The sequence below is a fragment of the Lepisma saccharinum genome, chromosome 23 (genome assembly GCF_977018435.1).
Source record: "Lepisma saccharinum chromosome 23, izLepSacc3.1, whole genome shotgun sequence".
Taxonomy (NCBI): Eukaryota; Metazoa; Arthropoda; class Insecta; order Zygentoma; family Lepismatidae; genus Lepisma; species Lepisma saccharinum.
The window spans coordinates 25,975,358-25,999,542 of NC_139251.1; the positions used below are offsets into that span (position 1 = coordinate 25,975,358).

Here is a 24,185-nt window from a genome sequence, read left to right on the forward strand (position 1 = left end):
ATTATGAAACATAAACTAAACGTAACGTTTCAACCTTCTAGCAAGGTCTTCTTCAGACTCTGCACCAAGTACAAATGTAACAAGGTACAAAACAGGACGATATATATACACAAACATTACCCCCCCCCCTTGAGACTATTTTAGGTGAAAGTACAGTTGACAAGGGAAAGCCACCTTCTGGAATGTTCCAGAACAACTTTCATCGCTATGTTGTTTCAACCTGTCTTTCAGCCTCTTTTTCGTTTTTTGAGACATATAATTATAAAAAAATTCAACAAATTGAATGGGAATAAGAACAAATCCACTTCGAAAATGGTTGTATATTCCTTGAAAAATCGAAAATATGCTGAATATGACCGAAAATCTATCAAAATATGCTCTATTTCGTAGAAATAGCCAAATATCCCGTTGTCCCGTTTCGCACTAGAAAGTTCGTGTCACATAAATCACGCTAAATTGTATTGGGGGGGGGGTGAAAACACAATAAGGCGAAATGGGATAAGGCGAAACGGGAGGACACGCTTTCAGTAATATGAAAGTAGTAGACACGCTGTCGTAATTAAATACGACGCCAGAGGTCCCGGGTTCGAATATCGGCTAGGACATGGATGTTTGTGCTTGTCGTGGGGATACTACCGCTTTGGGATATTCCTTTAAAAAAAAAGTCGTTTGGGCGTCTGAGTACCATGCGAGAGACCCGGTGAGGGAGAACCGGGAATTTTTCCACCTGTTCAAGCGGCTCCAGCACCCACCCAATAGCAAAGTGGGTACCTGGAGGAAACTCTGGTGGGTAAAGGCTGCCAGGGACGTGGTGCTGATCACATCATCCCCACCTTCGGCCGTGATCAAGAAAGTGTGGGGCCCTAAATCAACTCTATACGCCTTCATGGCGTTGTGCAAAGTACATGGGAGCACTTTACTTTTACTTTCATGGAGATTATGGCTGAGAGGAATGCGCCATTAGTCAGGGGGGATGGACACACCACATCCTCAACACCAATTTCCAAACACTGGAGAGCCGAATCAGTGGCCAAGTGACTTTCCATCTCGACACCGAAATTCACGAGATAGAGTCCTGAGTTTTTATTATGAGTGTCCCTTCATAAAAATCATCACCAATCCTCACCGTCGCGATTAGATAAAAGGTGTAGACAAGCGACGCTAAGTAACGTTACAAGCACAACCCTACCCTTGCCCAAACAGAGTGCATTGCCGCAAGCAGAAAAAACTCGGGCTTGTTCCTCGGAGAGAACAAAGACCTGCTACAGAGCAGCATCCGATCTCATTAAGATGCAGAGGCTCATCTCCAGGTTCCTCTTGGTACAAGAAGCCAGAAAGAAGACGCACGGTTGATTTAAAGATTGAAGAAAAAAAACTCACGTGTCAACAACCAAAGTGGTTGCCCCCTCCTCCCCCCACATGGGGGTCCAAGAATCAACATTCGGTTTCTGCTTTTGCAGGTGCGACCGTCCATGGACCCCGAAGGATTGTGGCGGCAATACCAATGCAGAGAGCACCGCGCATGCGTGCGCAGAGAGTTGAAGAAAGCACCAAGATCCTTATCCCTTCAGGTGAAAACCGAGCCCGCGAGGCAGTGGTGCCAATTCCGAGGGAATAGCGCCAGGCATAGTAATGTTTCTTGTGCTTATTTACGCCACGACGCTTTCGTGTTCTTCTAGGGCGACGGCGGGGATGATGAAACGAAATAGTGGACGAGCGATCGCAATGAAATAGTCAAGCTTTTACCAGTGAACAAGGGCGGATCCACTGGGAAGATGATGGGGCGACATTCTCTCCCAATTTCTAAAATTGGGTTCTTGGATAAATTCTAATTAATTTACACGCATGGGCGTAACTTGGCGGGGACAAGGAGGGCGCTTGCCCCCCAAAAATTAAGGTTACTAAATTTAAAAATTAAGGATTTTTCTCTTAACCTCTTGGGACCCGAGTAACAAGGTATTTAGAGTATATTTTATGATTGCGCAAAAGTAAGTTATTTAGCAAAATAGTTCTGGACTATTTAAAGGATGGAAAACTTGTCGATCCTGACTCCGAAAGTCTGAAGTTCGATTCTGCCCCCAGAAGTCCCAAGTTTAATTCTGCCCCTTAAAGTTCTCAAGTTTGATTTCTGACCCTGAAAGTTAAGCCCCAAGTTTGATTCTGACCCTTAAAGTTAGGTCTCAAGTTTGATTCTGACCCTTAAAGTTCTCAAGTTTGATTTCTGACCCTGAAAGTTAAGCCCCAAGTTTGATTCTGACCCTTAAAGTTAGGTCCCAAGTTTAATTCTGCCCCTTAAAGTTCTCAAGTTTGATTTCTGACCCTGAAAGTTAAGCCCCAAGTTTGATTCTGACCCTTAAAGTTAGGTCTCAAGTTTGATTCTGACCCTTAAAGTTAGGTCTCAAGTTTGATTCTGACCCTTAAAGTTAAGTTCCAAGTTTGATTCTGACCCTTAAAGTTAAGTCCCAAGTTTGATTCTGCCCCTGAAAGTTAAGTCCCAAGTTTGATTCTGACCCTTAAGTCCCAAGTTTGATTCTGACCCTTAACGTTAAGCCCCAAGTTTGATTCTGACCCTTAAAGTTAAGTCCCAAGTTTGATTCTGACCCATAAAGTTAAGCCCCAAGTATGATTCTGACCCTGAAAGTTAAGTTCCAAGTTTGATTCTGACCCTTAAAGTTAAGTCCCAAGTTTGATTCTGCCCCTGAAAGTTAAGTCCCAAGTTTGATTCTGACACTTAAAGTTAAATCCCAAGATTGATTCTGACCCTTAAAGTTAAGTCCCAAGTTTGATCCTGACCCATAAAGTTAAGCCCCAAGTTTGATTCTGACCCTTAAAGTTAAGTCCCAAGTTTGATTCTGACCCATAAAGTTAAGTCCCAAGTTTGATTCTGACCCTTAAAGTTAAGTCCCAAGTTCGATTCTGACCCTTAAAGTTAAGTCCCAAGTTTGATTCTGACCCTTAAAGTTAAGCCCCAAGTTTGATTCTGACCCTCAAAGTTAAGTCCCAATTTCGATTTTTCCCCTACAAAGTAAGGCCCCAAGTTACGTCCATGTTTACACGTCACAGTATTGCATGTGTATCGTTGGTTTAAGATATTGTACTTTGTAAGTCTTGTAATAATGAATGTCCGTTATTGTTACTACTTCTACTATAAAGCTTCCACGTGGTTAGCTCTCTCTCCTTTGGTGTGAGAGGTCTCGGATTCGATTCCTGGTGGGAGCCTCAAACAGGAACACTTCCAGCTAAAGTTTTCACACGGGCAAAGTGGACTTTCAGCGCCCCCAATCTTTCTACTCTGATCCTTTTACTTTTCACCCTTCTCCAATAAAAAAACATAACTATGTTATATATTTACGGTTTTAATGACGAAAATTATTTTCCTTATTTTTAAAATACTTTAAGTGCTACTGTTAATGGTCACATTTATTGTAGGCACTTAATACCTACATAATGACGTCAAGATAAAGAGTAATCTCCTAGCTTAAATTGCTACATGATTTTGCACTATACTTATTGTTACGCAGCAGTAACCTCAATTCATTCTTGTCAACAATAAATCCAACCATGTATTTTTTCAGGATTTTTTCCAGGGAGGAGCAAGCATGGTCATTTCTTTTCCAGGGGGGTGGCAAACGAGATATATTTTCCCCCATAATAGTGCTTCCCCCTCAAAAAACACATATTCAGATTCAAGCTATCATGTTCATGAAACATTCTTCCAAATTAACATACATTCCTGTGAATGAAATTAAATATATAAGTTTCATTTCCCAGGGGAGGGAGGAGTGCCCCCCTTTGCCCGCTCCTCCGGACGCCCATGAATCCAACTATCTTTATAACAAATAGCCACGCACCAGAGGGCACATAGTGGTTGGGAGGGATCCCACTTCAAAATATAGGTTCAGTCCTGATTAGCTTCCTGTCCATAAAGTGGACTTAAAAATAAACTCAAAATACAAAAAAGTACATACTTATGTAATCAGAAATAAGGTTTTGGCAAGGGAGACGTCCCGGGCCTCAAAACATTTTCGGTGTTGGCCCAGCATCGTGAGAACAACTGGGAAGCTTCTTGAATAGAAATAGCGGGCTGCTGTCTCGAGACGCAGCAATCTTACAGATTATGTGGTAAAGACAAACAACAAAGATAATGCCTTCAAATAATTCCTGAAGCTTTCCCGGCAGATGAAGAGATTCTCTCTGAATATCAGTCACGTCAGTTCCAATTTCGTTTTTAGAGCTTACGAGAGCTAACGTCAATTTCATATTCAGGAAATGAATTCCTGAAAATGAAAGTTACGTTAGCTCTCTTAGGGATAGAATTCCTGAAGATCAAAGTGACTTAAGCTCTCTCATGGATGGAATCCCTGCAGATAAGTGACGTTAGCTCTCTTAGGGATTGAATTTCTGAAGATCAGTGTGACATTAGGTTCCTCTTGGATGAAATTCCTGCAGATAAGTGACGTTAGCTCTCTAAGGGATGGAATTCTTGAAGATGAAAGTGAATTTAGCTCTCTCATGGATGGAATCCCTGCAGATAAGTGGCGTTAGCTCTATTAGGGATTGAATTTCTGAAGATCAGAGTGACATTAGGTTCCTCTTGGATAGAATTCCTGCAGATAAGTGACATTAGCTCTCTTAGGAATGAAATTCCTGAAGATGAAAGTGACTTTAGCTCTCTCTTGGATAGAATTCATGCAGATAAGTGACGTTAGCTCTCTAAGGGATGGAATTCCTGCAGATAAGTGACGTTAGCTCTCTCATGGATGGAATCCCTGCAGATAAGTGACGTTAGCTCTCTCATGGATGGAATCCCTGCAGACAAGTGACGTTAGCTCTCTTAGGGATTGAATTTCTAAAGATCAGAGTGACATTAGGTTCCTATTGGATGGAATCCCTGCAGATAAGTGACGTTAGCTCTCTTAAGGGATGAAATTCTTGAAGATGAAAGTGACTTTCGCTCTCTCATGGATGGAATCCCTGCAGATAAGTGACGTTAGCTCTCTTAGGGATTGAATTTCTGGAGATCAGAGTGACATTAGGTTCCTCTTGGATAGAATTCCTGCAGAAAGTGACGTTAGCTCTCTTAGGGATGGAATTCTTGAAGATGAAAGTGACTTTAGCTCTCCCATGGATGGAATCGCTGCAGATAAGTGACGTTAGCTCTCTCATGGATGGAATCCCTGCAGATAAATGACGTTAGCTCTCTTAGGGATTGAATTTCTGAAGATCAGAGTGACATTAGGTTCCTCTTGGATAGAATTCCTTTCAGATAAGTGACGTTAGCTCTCTTAGGGATGGAATTCCTGAAGATGAAAGTGACTTTAGCTCTCTCTTGGATAGAATTCATGCAGATAAGTGACGTTAGCTCTCTAAGGGATGGACTTCTTGAAGATGAAAGTGACTTTAGCTCCCTCTTGGATAGAATTCCTGCAGATAAGTGACGTTAGCTCTCTAAGGGATGAAATTCTTGAAGATGAAAGTGACTTTAGCTCTCTCTTGGATGGAATCCCTGCTGATAAGTGACGTTAGCTCTCTTGGGGATTGAATTCCTGAAAGTCAGAGTGACGTTAGCTCTCTAAGGGATGGAATCTCAGGGTGAGAATGAAGTTTAGCTCTCCAGGTACCTACTGATTAAAGATGGATGAACCTCAGAGCCGCTTATGAAGATACATTATCGACAATATCCCCACCTTGAGATGACCCACCCCCAGGTGTTATTGTTCGGATGCCCAACCTTCCACGTTAATTCCCAGCACGATCTACAAATATCGTGAATACTTTCACGCCGCAAACAGGCATTTCTCAGCGTAGAGGTTAGCAACCGTTCCTCGGCGAGCTTCGTAACCACCTGGTGTGACGTCACGGCAAAAGGAGCCGAGGCACGACATGAGAGCTAGGCCTACGAGTAGTAGTGGTCGGGCCTTGGTTGAGCGCAAGGTACGGTTTTGTCAGAGGGCGCTGCCGTAGCGTGCTTTCGGGAATGCCGTGGTAACGTCGAGCCAGTGTTGGAAAAAAAAAGTTCAAGGTGTAAATTCTTTTGTGTGTTTTTTACGAATCGTCAGCGTATGGATTGACGGAACGCAAGAGAGTGTGTTTTTGGTGACTGACAACAATCTTCGAGTTATTTGAAAGTGTTTTTGTCATTTATGGATTAAAAAACTGTGGCTTTTCTTTCGCGCCAAGCGGATGTAACGAAAACAGGTAAGGGAACTGTTTTTGATTCAAGTTTCGTCACTTATTTTTCACGTTGTTCTCTCTGGCCTACGGTAAGAGATAAGAGTTTCGAAATATATGTTATTTAAAAGTGTTTTTCACAATGAGAAGAAAATTATCAAAACACCAGGAGGATCGCAGGGTTTTTTCTGATGGTTGTCAAAGATTGAGGTGTGTCACATCTTCCAATAACAATGCATTTTTATATTCCCACTGTTACAACTGGATGTAGACTATCAACGATAGAAAGTTTGTATATTGAGGTAAAAACGAACTATACACAGTCAATTAATTGTTGCATTGGAAATGGGTTAAACTTTAGATTTGGCAACATTTCAATCACAACATAACACAGTAATAAATGAACATAATTTGTATTTTTTTTTTCATTTAGCTTGGCTTTATCGCAACTTTTGGGCCAATCGCGACGATCAGGTTGAGTGATGATTATGCGAGATTCATAAAGGGACATTCGCAAGAAACACCTATTCCAAAGCCGGGACTCGAATCCGGGAACTTCGGCGGAGAGATAAAAAGTCGACCGGGATGTTTTCTCCAGGATTCAAACCCAGAATCGTGACGTCGTAGCTCCCTGCACTGACCACTCCGCCAAGGAGCTCGACTACATCGTGCTGGGAATTAAAAATTATAAACTAAATGACAGTATATTAATAGGAAATACATTGTTACTACTCATCAGAAAAATACTAAAAACAATAGTCATCATTCTTTGTGAGTGTCCCTTAATCAATTTAAACATATCATCCCCTATCCTCAATTTCGCAATTAGCCAAAATCACGGAATTTGAGTATTGCATTTTAGACAGTGGATCATGGCTCACTCGCCCCCCTCCCCTCTTGGTGCCGCCTCCTGCAAAACACACCGAAATTCCTATCCTCAAAATCCATTACTATTACGTAAATGTAAAGAAACACCCTACTCATTGCTTGAATTTTGTTTTAAATCCACTTTATGCACTGATATGCTAATCGGGACTGGACGTACAGTTTATAGTAGGATCCGGTGGAATTGCCTCCACCGGGTATCGAAACCGTGACCCTTGATCACAAAGCGTCGACATTACCATTACGCCATCCCTCCGCTGTTATTCATTGCAACATAAGTGAAGGCATATGTGGGAGTTGGAGGTAGAGGCCTACACTTTCACTATCTTTGCCATTTGTGAAGGTGGTGTGATCAGCACCGGCCGTTCAAGCACAATTCCATTCCCTGAAAGGCACGCAGAATGAAGAATAATGATTACGAAAATAGACAATTCGCCTGTTTTCTTTGCGGCTGACTGTCAATTTGGTATACCCACTGATATTCCACTGCGTTATAATGTGTGTTCCAAGTCCTTCTGAGGCCTCTCCGATGGCGCAGTGGTAGCGTCATCGCCTTGTAATCAAGGGGTCCCGGGTTCGATATCCGGAGGAGGCACACAGAGGTTCGGATCTCAATTTAAACTGTAAGACCTGTCCCGATTTCTCTTTCTATGCATAAATTGGACTTAAAATTCAAAGTCTTAATACCTAGTTCTTACACCTCTACACAAAAAAGAAGCCCCCCCCCCCCTCGTGGCGGAGTGGTTAGCGGTTGCGCTACGACGCCAAGGGTCCCGGGTTTGAATCCCGGCCTGGGCATGGATGTTTCTGAGTGTGCATTCATCAATTTCATCACATCATCACTCATCTCCATCTTCGCAAATTAGCCAGAAGTGGCACAAAAAAGCAAATCAATCAATCAAGAAGAAAACATGACGGAAGAGTATGCCCCTGTATTTAGTTAGGTTATTGCTAGCATTAGTATAGACACATCAGCCTGAATATTATTTGTTATTAGCTTCTATATGCACTATTATTGTCCAAGCCAGCTATAGTTGGACCGAAATTGGGCAAATATGCTGCATACAAATTGACTTTCCACACTACTGGCGCGAGTGTAGTCAATGAGAGCTATTTACACTTACCCGTGTTGGTAATATGTGAGAAGATTAGCATAATAACAAACTGAGAAAAATTGTGCTGGTTTCATGTCGATAACATCTACTTTTTTTGTCTCCTATTTCGTGCTTTTCGATGCCTTTGTTATAAAATCTTGCAAAGTTTCTATTCATTTCGAGGCGCTCCAACATGATCATATTCCTTACCAGTACCAGTGTCTTCACATTGCAAGGCCGTCTTTATTACATACGACGTCATTATTCACAGGCCGTGGATCGCAACACGATATCAGCATCACGACTACAAATAGACAGAAAACTGAAGTAGTTTGAGTGTAGTATTCTCAGTGTAAGTACATAAAAATGTACTAATTACAACACGGTGTAATTGTGATGCTTATATATCATGTTGCTATCCATGACCTACCAGTGATGAGGTTGCATGTACACAAGTCTCAGCAAAGGCCTTCTTATAAGACGGCATCGTAGGTGCATAATTCTTTCCCAAGCCAGAAAAAGACACGTTCTAACTTCCGTTAACATTTTCTTTTTCTTCAGATCAAGTGGCATGTTTCCTCGCTGCCCATATGTTAAGATTATTACAGGAATTTGCAGTGTTTCTGCAAACAACGGCAATTGGCGATTTTGTAATTATCTTCTAGTTTGTTTCTTTGGCTGGAACTGGTTTTGAGGGGTGCATTTTCTACACGTCTGCCCTCTGGTGATCGGACGGAGATGGAAGACTCGCTATCATGTAACATGAAGATAGTTGCAGTTGCTTTGAAGCCATGTTTTTTTTTTTTCTTTTTAAATCATTCACTTTCTACTTTTCCGATTCTTCCTCGATTTCTGCGTCTCGTGACTCAACTTTACTTTCATTTTTTAAATAGTTCTTCTTTGAATCTCGCGATGAAATGAGTATTGAACGACGAAGAACTTTAGTCTGGAAGCAAAGGATTTGAAGTTTATTATCTTGGATTTTAGTTTTCGTTTTAACAAGATGAGGCGAAATTCGTGGTGATTGAAAATGGGTTAAATCAGAACACATACTATAGACAATATGTGAAACGTACAATTTCCAGTAAGATGAAGTACGAGTGAAAAACCCTTAATTGTTGTATTTACATATAGGTTAGTAAACCGTACCGCTGAATTATTAGAGTTTTTAGAATTATTATGCGAAGGTTTCTTTTTTTACTCTAGTACACCAATATGCCACTGAGCTCCCACCATAATTGGTGTAAAACCAGTGGCGTGCGTACGATTTTCGTAAGGGGGTGATTGCCCATAAAGGGGGGGGGGTATGTCTTCTTTTTATAGTGACAGTAATGTTGCTATTGTCCTCTTTTCACGAATTCTGAGTCGAACCCCCACTAAGACCTCTTGGGCACGCCATTGTTACACCGAGAGTGAAGTTTAAATACCGAGGACGAGAGAATCTTTCTCGTTGACGAGAAGAGACTAAATGAAACCGAGGACTTGCAATATGAGGTTACCACGCTAACCACTCACCCCTCTCTTCTATCAGTTCGTGTTGTCCATGTCTGTTGGTTACTTTCCATAAGTATGGGAAACGTCAGAGATATAACTGACCTTCCGTACCACAGACGGACATCCTCAATTTTCATGTCACTAATAGTCTAATAATAATAATAAGAAGAAGAAAAATAAATAAATTATAATATTAATAGCAATAATGAGATCTGCTCCATTTTCTTTATCGGCGATGGTCATATGCAAGGTGTAGGTCCAGTCTAAATAAGCCTCTGTTTTATAAAACTTTTGTTTTTCCCATTTATTCTTATGTTATATTTGTTTCATTAAAGGTTTTACATGTGTAGGGCAAAAAATTATCACAACAATCTTTCAAGAGCCTCCCCGTTGGCATAGTGCTAATATCGTCGCCTTGTAATCAAGGGGTCCTGGTTTCGATACCAGTGGAGGCACTTTAAACTCTAGGTCCAGTCCCGATTAGCCTATTTGTGCACAAACTGGACTTAAAACCCAAACAATATTTTAAATATAAAAGAAGTGCGGTATTTGAAAATTTTCCGCCGGTAACTACTTTTGAAGCATTAGAATATCATATAAATTATTTTCATAGCAAGTACCCACAAGTGAATCACGAAATACTACAATTTAATAATAACAACAATAGTAAGAATGTATTGCTCTGTATAAAGCTAAAGCAATATATAAATAAAGACATGCTTCCGTGACAGAGTGGTCATCACAGCGCGCTACAACGCCAGGGGTCCCGGGTTCCAGTCCCGGCCCGGGCATGGTTGTTCTTTGTGAGTGTTCCTTCATCATTTTCATCATACCATCACTCATCCTTGTCTTCGTAATTAGCCAAAAGTGGCAGAAAAGCGACGCTAAATATAAAAAATTTAAAATTAAAACAAATAAGGGCGTTTTTCGATTACAAAAACATCGCACTCCTCATTGGAAGTTCCGCACCCCGATCGCACCCTTGGTACCCGCCATGATGATGTACAGAAACAGAGCCCCATTGAGGAAGTGTTCCGACCGCGAGTTCCTGTGGTGAGCCCGTTCACTGGCAGCAGGGTTGCCGTGTGAAGGAATGTGAAAAAAATCACTATATTTCAATACTAAAATTAATTAATTAATTTTCAGGACGTTGGTGCAATAAATGAAAATATGGAAAAATGGTTCAATAGAAACATCCTTTCTTAGTACTCAGGTAAATTTTGATCTCTTTCTGTCGACCGATTCTCGAGATAATTGTGACCAAAAGTTATCCCGTAAGCTTACACGAAGCGCTCGAATTCTCCCCAAAAGTAGACGATCACCTTAAGAATCTTTATTCGTAACCGTTTCTCGAGCTGTTGTCCAACAGTTCGGGCACCAACTCGGAACCCATTTCGGGTCTTATCTCAAGAAGGTCTCCGGTTACGGGACCGCTAACAATGCAGATGGACGCTTGAGATTTAGAGCATGTGAAGTAAAGCAGGAAGCGGAATCCAGTTTGCTGGAGAGAGAGAGAGAGATTTCTTCCAGATCGTTTTTGGAAAAGAGGAGAGCAATTAGAAAGAAGGAAGCTGCACGCAAAGACGACACAAAGGGAAACCATCTTGAGGAAATGCAGTAGAGACGAACAATTGGAGAGAAGGATTATGTTTCCCGAGCGGAATAATCTCTGTGAAAAAGTCCAAATGCGCCCGCTATGTAACGTTTCGCGTTTTAATATGATGATCGGGAGATAACAAGGAAACATCATTGTAATAAGTGAATTTTCCTCTTTCGAAAAATCATATTGCAAAATCTGAAAAATTACATATGCTTAGAATTCTATTAGAGCTTTTACGTGAATCTTCGTGTTGTTTGCTTTCAGTGTAGTTTAGATCAATTCTTTAATTGACGTTACAGCTGCCCTGACGTCGGCCAAAGGTCCTGCCGAGCCTTGAGAACTTTTGGCGACATTTTCAAAATTAAATTTGAAGTCCTCTTTATTTAAGAATAGGCTAACCGGTGGGAACTACAGTTTAAAAGTTTAGAGTAAGATCAGAAGTTCCACGTGTCACCGACGGGTATCGAATCCGGGATCCCTTGGTTATGATACCGGCTGGCCAGAATTAAAGTTACCCAACTCAGAGCCTGTTTGAGGCATCGTAGAACTCTGAAATTTGGGGAATCCACTATGCAGACCATGGGGAAGAGGATGGCAATAAAAAAGTTCAATTTTCCGCCACGAGGTTGAAATGTAGCGCTGCACTTCCATGATGGTACAAATAATCACGTTAAAGTGATTTAGCTGAGTTATTAATTAGAAAGACAATTGTTAGTGGCTGGAAGTTGCGAGAAAATAATCTCTCGTTTATTGCAAGATTGCAAGGTAAAGGCAAATCCATAACCAATTGGAGCAGTTTACGTCATTATTACAACCCATCATGGAAGTACAGCGCCACATTTCAACCTGGTGGTGGAAAATTGAACATTTTTTTAGCGCCATCCTCTTCCCCATGGTCTGCATAGTGGATTCACCAAATTTCAGAGTTCTACGATGCCTCAAATAGGCTACAGAGGGCTCTGAGTTGGGTAACTTTAATTCTGGCCACCCGGTATATACGCCATCGGGGAGATCCAATGAACGTGTTGAACTTGATACCATATGTTGCCTACATATGGCAACAACTTGTCACGTGGCTTAAGAAAAAAGTCAGTGAGAATATTTTCCTGTGGCTGTAGTTACTGTACGCGTATAATTTTCAAAGGATATAACCGGATAGATGACCAAAAACGACAAGAGATCTTAGCAGAGAAAACTTTCCCAATGTAATAATTATTAATTGTTAAGAAAATGTAACCAAGTAGCCATTGAAAGAGTCGCGAAATTAGCAAACCTCTGAGGAAATGCTCCTCTCACCAACCGTTCAACTTTCGTTATTTATCGCTGTAGAAATTCCTCTGATTTATGGACAGAGCTTACTATGCAAATGCACCTTTGGATGTTTCCTGAAGAATGGCATTTGCATGTTGTAAATGCCCTAGAGAGGCATTCAAGGAGGATATCACTTCGCAGGAGAAATTGCAATGATTCTTCGGTTGTGGAAAGGTAGGGAATGCTAATCTCATTGAATAACAATTAATTTCTAGTACCCTGAATATAAATGTAAGCATTTTCAATGGTTTGTGGTTGAGCATTGCCCTGACGGCCTTGAGCTGAGCAGCTTGTAAGAGGCGCTAGAAGTGTACGAATTGGCGCTAGAAGAGGAAGTGGGGCATTAACCGAGGGTGAACAAGCGCTGCAAGTAGAAGAAAGCCGCTGAGAGGACAAATATGCATCCAAATTGAGAATACAGGCATTTCAAGTGAAAGAGACCCACTAAAAGAGGGAATTAGAGGGCCAAAGTGAGGAGACAGACACTAAAAGTCAAAGAGACCCGCTAAAAGAGGGAATTAGAGGGCCAAAGTGAGGAGACAGACACTAAAAGTAAAAGAGACCCACTAAAAGAGGGAATTAGAGGGCCAAAGTGAGGAGACAGACACTTAAAGTAAAAGAGACCCACTCAAAGAGGGAATTAGAGGGCCAAAGTGAGGAGACAGACACTAAAAGTCAAAGAGACCCACTAAAAGAGGGAATTAGAGGGCCAAAGTGAGGAGACAGACACTTAAAGTAAAAGAGACCCACTAAAAGAGGGAATTAGAGGGTCAAAGTGAGGAGACAGACACTAAAAGTCAAAGAGACCCACTAAAAGAGGGAATTAGAGGGCCAAAGTGAGGAGACAGACACTTAAAGTAAAAGAGACCCACTAAAAGAGGGAAGTAGAGGGCCAAAGTGAGGAGACAGTCACTAAAAGTAAAAGAGACCCACTAAAAGAGGGAATTAGAGGGCCAAAGTGAGGAGACAGACACTTAAAGTAAAAGAGACCCACTAAAAGAGGGAATTAGAGGGCCAAAGTGAGGAGACAGACACTTAAAGTAAAAGAGACCCACTAAAAGAGGGAAGTAGAGGGCCAAAGTGAGGAGACAGTCACTAAAAGTAAAAGAGACCCACTAAAAGAGGGAATTAGAGGGCCAAAGTGAGGAAACATGCACTAAAAGTGAAATAGACCTACCCACTGTCACTTTTTGACTAATCGCGACGATAAGTATGCGTGATGATATTGATGAAAGAACACTCACAAAACACACCCATGACCAAGCCAGGATTGAAACCCGGGACCCCTGCACTCTAGCGCGCTGTGTTAATCACTCCGGCTGCAACTTTTGTTGTCAGCACAGTGTTCCAGGGGTAGTAGACGGTGTGCAACACGTCTGCACATTCAGAGGTCTTAGGTTCGAACTACGGTCTATATATACGTTTTTGTGATCGGTCCTCATTCTCTACGTCATCATTCACCATGCACCTCAGTCAATCTAGTAGTTCACGACGTGAAACTTAAAATAACAACAGCCAGACGCGCACAGGAACCCAAATGGCAGTCCTTCGTTGCGGTGACTGAACATACAAAGGCCATTGTCAATCGTCCGTTTTACTTGCAAGCAGCGACAGACAACGAGTGCATCAGAGCATACGTCACGGTGCCAGTCTTGCCTGTGTGATTACTTCTTCCTCCTTTTCCTTCAGCTTTCACTACCCTGGATACTCACGATTGGATATGTTCCACATATGGACGGCAAAGAAACACAGTTTCACAGTAACGGTTGCTATCTGTCGCATGTTGGCGTTTGCGAGTGGGTTTCCTGATGTTTCCATAAGTGCTTGCTTATGTTCACTGGTATCAAAGGCAGTGTTGCAGCATCGGAGCAAAATTTCCCTCAGGTGAGGGAATTTCAGGAAGAATTTATGTGGGTGGGCGAAAAGAGGGACATTTTATGGAAAATATTACAGGGAAATTTGAAGACAAGCGTCAAATAAGACATTTTTCCTCAAGAAAACTTTTATATTTGAATTCTTTGATTTATGCACAGAGAGGCTAATCGGGACTGGACCTACAGTTTAAATTGCGCTCCGAACCTCGGAGTATCGAAGTCCGGAACCCATATTACAAGGTACGTTACCACTACGCCTTAGGGAAAGCCTGTTATACATACATACATAATATGTGTGTGTGTGGAAGGGGGGGGGGTTCACTGCTTTGATTATTGACAAGTCAAGGGTTGACAACAACTCATATTTGCAATGCCAATGTACAACTCGCCACATAGTGGAAATATATATTTTCCCACTTATACCTCTGACGAAACAGAAATAATAATTTCAATTTATTATTTTTGAGTTCGCTACAAGTTGCTATTATTTCAAATAACAATTAAGATTATTGTTGAAAATATTCTCTCCGGATTCCCTAGTAATGTAATCTTTTCCACAACTCACCTGATCGATAGCCCGAGACAATCTTTTCAGCATTCGTCGCCAGGAAAGCTTCATAACTTACTTCAAGATTATTGTTATTATGCAGTTGTGGTTCTCAGTTTCCTAACATAAAGGGTTTCTTCAGTTTTTGTTCACAGATGGGCTAATCGAGACTGGACTTACAGTTTAAAGTAGGATCAGAACCACTATGTGCCTCCACAAGATATCGAACCCTTGACCCTTTGGTTATAAGGCGATCACATCACCATTACACCAACAGAGAGGCACCTTAACATGAGAAGGATATACTTCACTGTAGCATGGGTAATATAGTTGCATTATAATGAAAGGTTTCCAGACTCGTTGACAGATGGCGGAGTTTATTGTACATTGATTTGGATCCCATTTCTTGCTGTAGATTCAATATCGATTAAGCTATGTGGCTTTAAATCGAGAGTTAGATATGTTATTCAAACTAGTAACGCTTTGTAGTCACTGCTATTTTGTTTCGAAACGTTATACATTACCGTTACACTGTCACACAACAAGAAGATAGAAGTGTTTAAACAAGTATTACATCTTTTTTCCGTGCTGCATGTTTTCCTAATGTAATTTTTCTTCCAGAATTTCGTGCACACGTTTCGTCCTGGGGTGTATCTGGTATCTGAGCGATGTTCTCTGAGCAAAAACACTCGTTGAGTAGACCGATCATTCACTTGACGATGTGTGCTCATTGATCAAAATATCAGTACCTTTGAGTAATGAAATCAAATAAAAATGAAATTTAAATGAGGAAAGCGGCAAATGAAAGTGTAAAAAATTACTCGGGCTGGGAAGCAGCACCTTTGTCTTTCAAACAGCATGGTAACAATCAAAATACATTTTTATTGTTGCACGATCGTCGACGTAAAGGTATATACTTGCGCATAAGACAATGGTAGTAGTAGTAGTATAGTGTAGTGTAAAACTAATACTATAATTATTGATTCTGAAAACAATGACCCGGAGCTCATGAATCAGAACAAAAACATAGTTTTTGCACCAAACGTGCTTCGAAATTTTCTTTTTCACACACTTGCACAAGTTTCCAAAATTACAGTGTATATTTGGAATAAACAGCACTTTCATTTTAATACAATTACAAGAAGTGGAAAATCAAGCAGTTAAGCACAAGTACTTCTTCTTCTTCTGAGGTGCAAGAGGTGACCCTTCCTCAAAACACCCAAATGTCAACCTCACTTCCACGTAGTACACCCTGTACTGCATTTTGCGGACTAACGATGCTCTGGCGTCTGGACTCAAGGCCAATATAATCCTCTATCATCACACAATTTTCTTCCCGAGAACGAAACACAAAAACGCAATATTCTGTGGCTCGAACCTGTGGTGAGCAGGGTTCGATTTCGCTCAGGGATCAAGTGAGCAGCGCTCGCCGAGCAACGCTCATTTGGGCGTCAAGTAGCTGAGCGCTCAGATACTGGATGCGCCCCTGGTCCTCCAGTTCTGAATTTATTCAAGTTAGGAAGAACAGCTACAATTACCCAATTACTCATGTAAATTCAGTAAACACGGAAAGTAACTCGTTGCTTGTCATATGTTATTCCCTAACGCAGGGGTTCTCAAACTGTGGTACGCGTACCCGCAGGGGTACGTGAACTACTTGAAGGGGGTACGGAATCAGCTCGGAGAGTGTTTTTTCATCCATCCATGGTGTACCTAAAAGCAAGAACCGAAATAGACTAAATTGGAGCCGAACCAGACATCTTGAAACTGTGTCAGGCTATGCAGGCATATCCTTCTCACTAGAAACTCTGACGGTTTACAATAAAAACTCCAAGATTGAGCTTGACAGTTTGTTTACAAACTTATTTGTGTTCTTTACTTATTTTTTCAACAACTCTGGAAAAAATATATGAACATTAAAGTTCTTTCATGTACATTTTTATTTTTGTAACTAAACAATCATAAATATTGTAAAGTAGGAACACCCAATAAAATAATAAACGTAGGATTCTAATCAGTGGCGTTTACTGAGTCCAAGATCTGGGATATCTCACAATGTCACGTGGTCCTAGGCTATGAATAGAAAAAAAAATACCAACTCATAAGAAATCAGGTTGCCAACTCATGAGGAATCAGGTTGCCAACTCATGAGAAATCAGGTTGCCAACTCATGAGAAATCAGGTTGCCAACTCATGAGAAATCAGGTTGCCAACTCATAAGAAATCAGGTTGCCAACTCATGAGAAATCAGGTTGCCAACTCATAAGAAATCAGGTTGCCAACTCGTGAGAAATCAGGTTGCCAACTCGTGAGAAATCAGGTTGCCAACTCATGAGAAATCAGGTTGCCAAGTCATGAGAAATCAGGTTGCCAACTCATGAGAAATCAGGTTGCCAACTCATAAGAAATCAGGTTGCCAACTCCAGAATCAGCATCTTCATCTTACTGATATGAATAATATTATTTACAATTTCTGATCAATTTTTCTCCCGTATTTTATTCTAGGCTTCGCAGATAGCCTAGCTATCCTAGAATATACGCTCTTGATTCTAATGTTTCTTTGCTTACCATCTTTCCACATACAGTCCGAAAGCTCCTCTATTGCAGATACACGCCTCTAACATAACAAAAACGCCCCACCAGTCAGACAGCCAAAAAATCCCCCAAAACCCACTATTAGGAGAAAACCTATAATTGGGGTACATTAGATTTATTAGTTACGACTAAAGGGTACAATGAGAAAAGAGTTTGAGAACCTCTGCCCTAACGGCATGAAATAGAGTTAAACGAACTTTGTGTCCGACACGGAGCGAAAAAAATGGGCAAAAGAGGGAAATTTTACACCTGCCACAGGGAAATTGCATCAACACTGATCGGAGGTGTTTTCCGTGTACCACGCAAGCAATGAACAACTTTCTCTTTTTTTCTACGTGGGTCGCTCATCTGAGAAGAGGGCGCTGGGGTGTAATGTCCAAGGAAGTGAATTGGTTGCGAAATAAATATCATCTGTTTGAAATTCTGCCCCGAATTGGACCCTCCTTGATAGTGACACGTTCGCAAAGCTCCGAAATTGCGTGTTGGAACTTGACAAAATAGTTTGTATCGCGTCCAGCCTTCTGTAATTTCTTTAAACGGTTGAAATCTAGGAATGTTTATCAAGGTGTGATGCATCCGTTACACTCGAAGCCGTTTGCAGAGCTGTTGTGATGCAACAACCTATGTCAAAGCCTTGTTAGATTTCAACACAACAGATGGCGCGCATGTTGGTTAATATTAATCGTTTCTCAAATGAAGGAATTTTTGGACTGATCCTAGATACCTTTTAGATGAATATTTCTCTTTTAAAGGACGTTATTTCTTTCATTCATACCTGTTTGCATGGTTAATCCCAAGGAAGAAATAAAATGCAAAATTATCAGTTAACGTAAAAAATGTCTGTGTTTTGTTTTACTTATACTCAGTTTTGTTGTAAACTTATTTGTAGTACAGTATAGTGTATTTGTTTTACTTATGCTCAGTTTTGTTAGTGCAGTATAATGTACACTGGGATCCATGAGTATTACCGTGCAAATTGTCCATCACCATGTTCGTGCAGTTAATTTAACCCAATAAGAGCTTCAAGAATTAATGAAAACTCAAGACAAGCTGTTGATAACTTCTGCACCAGCATACATAAAACTCCATCGCTTAAAAATACATAGGATTTAAGAGAAAAATTAATGAAAATAGTCATGTACAATTTGCACGGTAATATTCATGGATCCCACTGTACGTACTTGAGACTGATTACTATCGGATGTCGCTTGTTTCAGTTCGATCACAACATGAAACAAAAATGCAAATAGAAAGAAGCGAAACGAGTGTAGTACACGCCAGTTCATAAATAGTATTTGTATTCGTTTTTTGGCCGCGGTGGCTCAGTCGGTAACGCGTCTGACTACCATGCTAAAGGTCCCGGGTTCGATCCCCGGCCGGTTCAAATCCGGTAACTTTTCTAACGTTGGAAGCGGCCACGGCGCCCACCCAGCGTCGAATGACATGGGTACCTGGGGGAAACCCTGGGAAGTAAAGGCGGTCAGGGGCGTGATACTGATCACATCTCCCCCACTCACGACCGGATCAAGAAAGTTTGGGGCGTTACTCCCACACCTCCTATATGCCTGCATGGCGTGGTGCTAAGCACACTTTACCTCGTTTTTTGATTGCAGAATATAAACTTTAAATTAAGCTAACTTTATCTAAACCATCCTAGGTGTTTGTTGTCTCTTAATCTATTCTCTCTCTCTCTCTCTCTCTCTCTATGTGTATCCTTATCTCTCTCTCTCTCTCTGTCTCTTTATCTCTCTCTCTCTGTCTCTTTATCTCTCTCTCTCTCTCTCTCTCCCTCTCTCTCTCTTTATCTATCTATCTCTGTCTCTTTATCTCTCCCTCTGTCTCTTTCTTTCTCTGTCTCTTTATCTATATATCTCACTTCGTCTCTTTATACACACACACACGCCCCCCCCCCCCCACACACATGGCATATATATATATATAGGGAGGGAGTAGAGAAAGAGAGAGAGAGGAGAGAGAAAACAAGAGAAGATAATTCCTTGCCTCAGACATTTTCCTGGAGATCATCTTTCCGCTTCATTTCCCCCTGGATGTGCTGCAATCACTCCTTGACCACGGCTCCCTCTTCCGTCCGAGGAATTTACAGCCGGCAGAAGAATTCTTCTTTCTTTGTTTTCCCCCAAGAGCACGCCGCCTGCGTCAGTTGTGAAACATCGTGCTTCACGTTCTCTTTATAACGCGTTTTAAGTGCGCCATATCGGCGTTCCTTTTGAGGATACACTTTCTCTCGGCTTCTGCTCCTCGCAGCGTGAAGAAGCCCTGGCCCATCATGCATCAACTCTTCTGGGTTTCCCATAAGAGGGCTGCTGCAAAAACAAAGTAGCACGCCCTGATACAATGATGGATTTATCAGATGGGAATCCTGCCTCATTGTTGGAAAGGGAAATAATTCGTCAGCGATTGTTGTGCGTAAGAAAGTTGTCGATTATTGCCCAGATAAGGGAATTGTCAACAAGCTATTGGCTCGTAAGTGGAACTCTCTGAGCAAGTAGACCGAAAAGGTGTTTTGCTGATGTCCTTGGGTGTATTGTTACCTGCTTATGTGTGAGACCGTATGAATGCGTCATTATCATTAATTTAATGTCTGTACTCCACTCTCAACATAGAGCGCGGGCTTCATTTGCAAGCTGGAAATGAACTTGCCGTTATCATTGCAGTCGTAAAACATGGAAATTGCTAAGAAGATCGTGTTTTGTGTATCACGACAAGTTAAGTTCAGTGGCACTCATCACAATAACCTATTTCGAGCAATTTCGCCATGTTTGCTACTGTTTTTCCTGTAGAATGAGAATAATCTGGCTATTCTGCATTTGTAGCTTGGAAGCGAGTCGTAACTCCCGACGCATCCAATCGAGAAGCGAGCCGGTGACGTCATCTCAACCCACCACCAATCGCTGACCCCCTTGGTCACGCGCTACACTGTTCGTAGGCTCGGTAACTAGGCACAGTGAGATTATTTCGGTAACTTTTCTGGTTGTTATGCATTTACAGCTTCGAAGCGAGTCTCAACTCCCGACGTATCCAATCAACAAGGGAGCCGCTGACGTCATCTCGACCCAGCACCAATCTATAACTTTCCCTCCCACGCTGTACGCTGTTGGTAGGCTCATTAGCTTGACTCGCGCAGCCAGGGCTATAGATGTTCCGAAATAATAAAACAGTCAAAGACGCAGACTTTGGGGGGTGTTCTCCAAATGTACCTTATCCCACCCCATCAGTATTCACTCTCAGTTATGAATTTTTATTTTCTAAGTGAGAATTACAGTATAGGTTAAATACATTGGCAAACTTCCTGAAGTTATACGAGATCTGTTTAGTAGGTAATATAAGTGAGGTTACACATACGAGTACAAAAGGTTGTTTGCAAAGAAATAAAGTAGCAGGAAGGCAATGTCAACTAAAGAAATGTGAGAACAGAAATGTTAAAAGCGACGCAGGAAATGCAAAGATTTCTTCTTTAACAACTATAAATACTGAATTAGAATGGTTAAAATTTTCAGAATCACCGAGTCGTTTAGTAACAAAATCATTCAAAATTTGCCAATTGGCCGAAAGTTTCGACAGTACTTTTATAGCAATCTTCCGCTTATACATATGAACGTTCACATGTTTTATAAATCTGTCTGTTGTAGTATTGGGTTGAACGATCTTGGAAGCACTCTAATCAACATGCAAATGCGAATTTGAAACCTGGGGGTAAAAATGAATTTTTCAAATCATTTAGAAGTTCATATCATTTGTAAAATTGCTAGAACTAACTCGCTTTATTTCTATTTTTTTTTTTTTTTTTGGCAAAATGCAATTCATATTTAGAATTATCTAAGTACCGGACAGTTTATGCATTCCTGTATGTATGTATGTATGTACGTATGTATGTGTGTGTGTGTGTGCATGAAGCTTTAGTTTCTACACGTTTCATGCCGTGACGACACAGGGGGTAATGTGGAGGCAGGGCCCCACAAGCCGAGAGGAAGTGTCACCTCATCCATTTCATCATTCGACATCATCGCGAATACCCCGATACTTACTATAAGAGCGACGTAACTTTAGCCTTTGCGGAGCTGGTGTGATCAGCACCATGCTCCGGCCTCATTTACCCCTAGTGTTGACCCCAGGCATCCATTCATTCGAGGCTGGGTGAACACCAGAGCGGCTACATGCAGGGATATTATTATCACATACCCCGGGAGTCCAACCTGAGTCTCCCGCGTGACAATCAGACGCAATATCGAGTGGACTACCACGTGTCTATCTCTCTCTCTCTCTCTCTCTCTCTCTCTCTCTCTCTCTCTCACACACACACACACACACACACACACACACACAAATTTGGAGGGGGGTCCAGCCAGGATGCCCACCCTCCAAGGCCAATGGCGTGTCCCGCTCTATAATAATAATACGATGATAGTTATCTCGTTTACTATTATTATTATAGTGTTTTGTTATTCTTCGAATCGTAATTTCAGGATGAATGTCTGCTCACACTTTTCAGAAGCAGTATGAAATATGGGCCTCCCCGATGGCGCAGTGGTAGCGTAGTAGCCTTATAATCAAGGGGTCACGGGTTCGATACCCGGTGGAGGCACATAGTGGTTCGGATTCCACTTTAAAACTGTAGGTCAAGTCCTGATTACTGTGCATAAAGTGGGCTCAAAACACCAGCTCAATCAATCCAGCAGTATGAAATATTTCACTGAACTCTGAAGCAGTTCTGTGACGTCTCTTGGCTAAGAAAGAGCAGAAACTAAATTGTGATGATTGCTCTAAATACTTTGACAACTGTACAGTGAAACTGAAAAACTTTTCTCAGATAAAGAGTACAATTAAGAAAGTCCCCCGTTTCAACCACGGCGGCTAGATTAGTGATGGTTCGCTCGGACAGCTTCGCTTAACTGACAAGGTTGAAGAGATTTAACAAAAATATGAAGTGAATCGTGTTTTACTAGAAATTGATTGAATGATTGATTGAGTTGGTGTTTTAAGTCCACTTTATGCACAGTTAGGCTAATCGGGACTGGACCTACAGTTTAAAAGTGGGATCCGAACCGCTATGGGTCTACTCCGTTTTGAATTCACAAGATGACGAAACGCATGGCGCCGGTCTTCGTAGTGGAGGGACCAGCGCAACGCGCTACGAACCCAGAGGACCCACGTTCGAACTCTCGTTAAGGCAATGTACAGTCACTGGCAATAAAAATCGGACACCTATATCCTGGAATGCTCGCGTCCCTGCAGGGCGTTGTGTGGGTTGCCTAACTGTACGGCGGTGGTAGAACTTGATATTGAAATCTTGCTATTAAAAGCGTCGTAGAGGACGACGTAGATGTCCCATCTTTATTGACGGTGACTGTACGTGTTTGTCCCCTCATCCATCTCATTATTCAAACTCATCGTCGCGAATACCCCGAAATGTAGAAAAGCGGCGTATATTAACCGAAATACATCCATGGCCGCCGAACTTTGTGTCCAGATGAGGGACCAGTTGGGTTCATTCGGGAGTATCTTCAGCATAAGAATAAGTACACGTCTATGAACCAAGGAGAGACGAGGAACACCCCGCGTTCTACTTCGTAAACGTTTGCAACAAGGCCACCAATGGGTGAGGCTTTCCTGCCAATCGAGTGGAACAAAAGCCTTGTTGTGTTGCCGACATCCTCATTTTTCATAGATGACGCAAGCAACACCTACATGCATGGCCCAAAGTGTTTTGATCTTCTGATGACAACAGGCGAATGCGAATATATATTTTGCTAACGGTCATTCCTAAACATATATCTTGCCCTTATCCTTTTTGTATTTGTGCACGACCGAAATTATTACAAATGCAATACTATAGGCGACTCCGTTCTTGAAGCAACTCGTATGCTTCTTGATGTCACGCTCTACTTGTAGGATGTTAGTAAAAATCTCTACGTTATACATTCATGTAGGCTAATTCGGGTGAGATCTACAGGTTAAATTGAGATCCGACCTGCTGAAAAATGGGTTTATCAGTTCTTGATCTGCGAGGCGAGAGCGTTAATCATAATGCTATCGGCAAGGACTTCACGTCAGAGGAATCCATGTTTCTGAAAAGGCCAATGTACATTAGAGTACTTAATGAATCCAGGCAGATTAATGTTAAAAGACTATGATTTCGGATATGCTCATGTTAGATGACTCGATGGATTCGAACAGGTGAAGCCGACTTTAGTGGCGGATTGGTAAGCACACCTCGGGTTCGAATCTCGGTCAGAGCATAGGTGTTCTTTGTGAGTGTCCCTTCATCAATTTCATCGCATCATCACTCATCTTTTCGATAAACCAAAAGTAGCAGAAAAGCGACGTACAATAAATCAAATCAATCAGTGAATCAACAGGTTGATGTCAAGAGGACTCGATGATTTCGAACAGGTTGATGATAGAGGACTTCACGATTCCGACCAGGTATATTTTAAAGGAGTCCATGATTTCGAACACGTTCAGATTAGAGGAATCGTTAATTCCTGATAGGTTGATGTTGGAGGACTCAATGATTTCGTATTGGTTGATGTTCATGGTTGTGAATAACTTTGTTAGTGAACAGCACAGTTATGAACAAATTTTTGCATTTTTAC

At 41.5% G+C, this 24,185-nt stretch overlaps 1 protein-coding gene across 1 annotated transcript in view; it reads left to right on the top strand.

Annotated features, from left to right (window-relative positions):
- Positions 1–5,917: 5,917 nt before the first annotated feature.
- Positions 5,918–24,185, top strand: part of pot (zona pellucida domain protein papillote) — a 139,839-nt gene continuing 121,571 nt past the window's right edge. The window contains exon 1 of the mRNA XM_083110111.1: positions 5,918–6,198. The gene's annotated coding sequence lies outside the window, so the exon portion shown is untranslated. The remainder of the gene's footprint in view (positions 6,199–24,185) is intronic.